This window comes from Pinus tabuliformis, chromosome 6 (genome assembly GCF_031772625.1).
Source record: "Pinus tabuliformis cultivar Carrire ecotype Pingquan chromosome 6, CPIR1, whole genome shotgun sequence".
Classification (NCBI taxonomy): Eukaryota; Viridiplantae; Streptophyta; class Pinopsida; order Pinales; family Pinaceae; genus Pinus; species Pinus tabuliformis.
Window position 1 is genome coordinate 1,207,829,420 of NC_142292.1, and position 5,739 is coordinate 1,207,835,158.

A 5,739-nucleotide genomic window follows, 5' to 3' on the forward strand; every position below is an offset into this window, starting at 1 on the left:
TGTGGGCGAGAAGAGAGCGAATTGGATCACCGCCTTACAAGAATACGACCTTGAGATCAAACCGGCACACATCGTAAGAGGCCAAGGCTTCTGCAAGATGTTAGTTGGAGCATCGCAAATGCCTGAGAACTCGTCTGAAGAGGTACACGCGTATGAGGTAAGCCTAGACGACGCAGAATCATTATATGCTGACACCATTTATTTTCTTAAGAACGGGTATGCTCCATCACGTCTGGATCATGCCAAGAAAAGAGCTCTGAGATTAAAAGCTAAGCAATACCAGCTCATAAATGATGTCCTGTTTAAAAGGAATTATGATTCTGTACTTCTTAGGTGTCTTGAGAAAACTGAAGCCGAAAAGGTTTTGCAGGAACTCCATGATGGACCAGCAGGTGGACATTATGCCGGAGATGCGACTGCACACAACATCTTGCGTGCAGGGTATTATTGGCCCACGCTGTTCAAAGACTCATACAATCACGTAAGGAAATGCCAAGTCTGCCAGACTACTGCAAGAAAACAAAGGAAAGCGTCCATGCCGCTACAACCGGTCAACATTGACCAACCATTTAGTCAATGGGGCTTGGACATAATAGGTGAGATCGTTCCTCACTCTTCTAAGCAGCATAAGTATATCCTTACGGCAACTGATTATTTTACCAAATGGGTAGAAGCAGTTCCTCTCAAGACAGTTCATTCTGAAAACATTATTGAATTCATAGACCAATTTATCATAACTAGGTTTGGATTGCCAACGGCCTTAATGTTTGATAACGCTTCATATTTTTCTGGAAATGCTATGACTGAGTTTGCGCTCAAAAGAGGGTTCAAACTGAAATATTCTGCCAACTACTATCCGCAAGGTAATGGGTTGGCTGAATCAACAAACAAGAATCTAATCAGAATTATCAAAAGAACAGTCGACCAAAACCAAAAGAATTGGCACAAAGCGCTGGTAAATGCTTTATGGGCTGATAGAATCACAAAGAAAGCTTCGATCGGCACTTCTCCCTTTAATTTAGTTTACGGGCGGGAAGTGGTTCTTCCGACTCACTTAGTCATTCCCTCTTTGTATTTAGTACAGTACATCGATGAAGTACCTACTTCCTCATTACAATTAAGACAAATGGAAATAATCAAACTAGAAGAACAAAGAGAACAAGCTAGGAAAACCCATGCACATCACCAAGCGCTAATAAAATCTTCTTTTGACTCAAGCATCATAACCAGAAAAAACTTTCAGATGGGTGATTTAGTTTTGAAATGGGATAAGGCACATGAAGAAAAGGGCAAACATACGAAATTCCAGAAGCTGTGGCTTGGCCCTTTTCAGATTGTAGAAGTCGTAGGCCCGTCCACATTCGTGTTGCAGGATCTGGCAGGTAGGAGAGATTCTTTACCTGTCAATGGATTGATTCTTAAATTATATTTTCCATAGAAGAGAAATTCTTCTAATTTTTGTAGGATAGATTTAGTTTTTATATTTCATTTTGTTTTTTTTTTTTTTTTTTTTTTTTTTTTAATAAATAAAACCCGTTGTAGATGATCATGTGAAAAGGATTCATGAAAAGAGCACGCCAATTCTCTATCAGATTTTGATTTCGCTTGTACAAATAGCAAAATTTTTGAAAAATCTGAATTTTATTATTAACAAATAGAGTTAACTTCACCTTGATTACGATATTAGTTTCAACCTCAAAGAACTTTGACGAAGGCAACCTTTGGTAAAAAAATTGTTTTGTATCAGCACCATGAAAGGTATCATCAATAATAAAATAAGTACTCTCTGCAAAGCTGTTGTTTTCAAAAAACTCTATTATTGTCGTCCAGAGCTTTCTTAAGGAAAAACAATGACTTCCTCCCTGCTAAAAGGGAATTGCAGCATTCAGAGAAATAATCCAAGCAAAACACTATATCTCAAAGAATAAGAGGTCTCATCACGAGCCGGCTTATCATGATCACAGATATTATAACTTGCTGACTTTGCCAATACTGTCTATCAAAACAGGGAACCGACTTAAGATTGTTGCAATCAAAAGACAAGAGGTCTCATCACGAGCCGGCTTGTTCAGCAAAAGTGTAAATCAAGTGAATGACTGTGTCATAATTTGGCCACCAAACCAAGACATTGTTCTTTAGAGAATTAAAAAAGGAAAAGTGTGTCAAAAAGGATTTTTCTCTGGAATGTTGCGAGTAACCTCAGGCAGGAAAAAGGATCATTGCTGGATAACATGGTAACCCTGTCGAGGCTATGGACGCTTGCAGGCAGCAGAGGCTCTACCTACGACAAAATGAGTATACTTTTAAGCCAGTACGCAGAGAAGACCTTATTTTATCTTTAATCAAGACCAAGTAATGTCTGGTGCGAATGCAAGAAAAAGCCTGAGGAAGCAAGCAATTGAGATTAAAAAGGTTGAGACAAAGTATCGTTGACAAGGTGAGGGGGTCTACTCTATCTATTCATAACAAAATTTAGACATATAAGAATTTTGTTGTTTCGGAAGTGAACGGTCAATAGAAATGCAGAGATAACTGGTTCTTCACAGTGAATTGCCATTGTTGTGGTCACCAACAACCCCCCTCTTCGTTTGATATTAGTAATAACATCAAGCAAAGGGGGACCCTTAGCCAAAAATCCAAAAAATATTTTTGTTTGAAAATTCTTTTGTATCAGCTCCCTAAAAGCTATATCGCGTCGCAACGGAAAAAGGAGCGCTTGCCCAAAGCACATAAATACACTAAAAAGGAGCGACGCGAGAACCCATCGCATCGCGCGCATTAAGAGCATTTGAAAAAGGAGAACCTAAAGAAACGCCGACGGCCGATATGCGACGTCGCACGTCGCAATTCCACACGAGCAGCACAAAATGACAAAGTGAAAACCTTGCGATGTTGCGATCTGCGATCTGCAACCATGCAAAGCTGTGATCTGCGATATTAGCGATCTGCGATCTGCGATAACACTTAATAACGTCGCAGCCACCGATACTGTGATACCAATCGCAGAAAAAACTCATCGCAAGAGTTCTCTGACATACACGGTAGATCCAAATTTGAAAGCGCGCCTTAAGGGAAATTAATGACCGCATGCTCGAATATCCAGAAATGATTGCATCGCATTTATCGAAGAGTCAAGTTATGATGAATGTCATTAATTTCGCATTCATTAGAATTTAATGCTTTCATGTCAATCTTTTCGTCATTTCCCTTCTTCTTTGCGTAAACTGCAAGACATGCAACTTATATAAATCTATATGCAGGAAACATCTAAGGAGAAGGGAAGAGCGCCAATAAGACAACAGAGAGAAGATGCCTCCGCAATTGGATGCCGCATACAGCAGAACCACGGATTCCAGAGTATCGCCCAACAGGCACTGATGAAAATAGACTGTCCAAGACTCAGAGTCAAAGGCGCACAAAAGCAGCGTGTTTACAAAAGATCCTGAAGCTCAGACTTGGTAAAGCAGAGAAAGAAGCGCAAGAGAAGAAAGACGCTCCAGAAAAGCCTGGAACAAAGAACGGAAACAGTTCTCGAAACAGGGGATTGTCCATACAGCGCAGCTTCTAGCTCATTGAGTCATTCGCACGATCGGAAACCGAAATAGCAACAGCAAAATCAGTTCGAAAAGAAACTGGGTTGTACTAAGTGTGTGCACAGCGAATACACCCAGCTAGAGAAAGGTTTTCGAAAATATCTTCTAATCTAACAGAAAGAGGTGCCAACGCTTGTTGTTTCTAATTTTCAAGCTCGAACAAAAGGAAAGGACAACCAGCCGACTCTTTCAGGGCGAACAGCGCATTGCTTATAGCACTAAGGAGCAGATACAGAAACGGTTAGAAATTAGATTCAGTTTTTAGAAATAAATTTGTTTTTAGAAAAAGGGCGGTCATTTGAAGCCGTTCCCTGAATTTGTGTAAAGTAAAATTAGCCGGTTACTAGTATTTAACCCTTCTCGTTGCATTGGAGAAGGGTCCGAAATTTTGTCAAAAAACTTGTCCTCAGAACATGCACTTTTGCACCCTCGGAGGGGGTTTTTGATGAATGGACAGATCAAGATTTATTTATGTTTGCATTTTAATACCTGCTACTGATGTTTCACTTCTGTACTCTTAGTAGGCATTAGAAGCAAGTAGAAATAGATCATTATTGCTTAAGGTCTGTAAGTTTAAAATCAGTCATAAATGGTACTTTTATCTCTTGACTAGTTTCTGCTTGCATTCTTAGAGTAATATACAGCTGATGTTATTTATATGTTAACGTATGAATGAGTGGACTACCATTTGGCACTTTTGTACGGTGGAGTCATTGATTTGTGCTTAATACATGAATAGTTGATTATGCAATATGTTGTTCACAACCGTTTTGCTTAACTTCTTACGCAAGATGGTTCATCTTAATTGATTTATATTCTCATAATAGCTGAATAATCTTCATTACCAGTTATTCTATGAAATCTTTCTAGATTGCATAATGGAAAAAAAATTTCCCGGGTTAGTGTAGATTAGATGTATTGTTTTTGTTAGATTAAAGTAGTATAAAGTCATTTTAGAATTTAGAATTAGATTAGTTAAGGAATAATTATAGATTTTTTACTATCATTTTCCACACACACACATCACCATTTTCTACACACACACACACCCCTTAGAACGGGAAGCTGGTCCCGTCATCCCCAGTCGGACCCGCTACACCAAACGGGCACGGAGCCGCCAACCAGGTTCCCGACCGGGTGGGTATCCCCCTTGTTGTTGACCCGATTTCGGGGCCCTCAACAGGTGTCAGAGGACAAAGATAACTGATCAGACCAACAGTTCCATGAGACGGGATCTTGCAACAGGGGCACAGCAAATGATGATGAATATCGCTTGTCGTAGCAGCACATTAGAAGCTCTCAATTTAGTGTCTACTCATTCATGGCTATATCATCAATACCTGGTATGCATGGAGGTCTTGAGTCAGTTTTTCAGTTCTTCTGTCGTAGTCAATATTTTTGTAAGGTTGAGAGTTGTAGCCACAAGTTAGGGTAATTCATGGAGTTCTTTCAAGTTTCAAGCACCTATGTATGTGACTATTTTTTTTATTAATGTCTATTAAAAAATGCTTTACTGATCTCTTGAATGAATATATGTGAGAGATGAATTTTGCAAGCCTAAGGAACTAAACTACGGTACAATGTAAAATATTACAAAAAAATTATACAAATGAGATAGCAATATAGATACATAACTAAAATTCTATAGCAATATAGATATAGAATTTATCTCAGGTAAGAAATTACATAATAAGTGCGTCATAGCAAAATGAAGAAGATAAATCATTCAAGAATTACCTATAAGATTGAGTAGAGGCGTGAAGGCTTTTTGTAGAATGTGAATCATTCCATGAGTGGAGGAGGCGTGGAGGTTTCTTTGTTGATGTGAATGACATACTTGCTAACACTCATAATGTATTATTTTCAGAACCTTCATTGAAGCATATGGCGCTCCAAAGACTTGCCAAAACCATTTTAATTTTTATGATGCAGCTGAAGGAGTGGTTCTTGTCTCAAAAAGTTGTTGCAACATTGTTCCATCAGGTTTCACAAAAGATAAATTCAAAGTTCATGGTATACGAGAAGAAAGAAAGAAGAAACTATAGCATATTACATTGAAGAAAGTGGAACATGCTCCATGACAATCCAACAGCCTGCAGAAGAGCTATGTGAAATAGAAAACAGAACATTTAATTACTACCTTGAG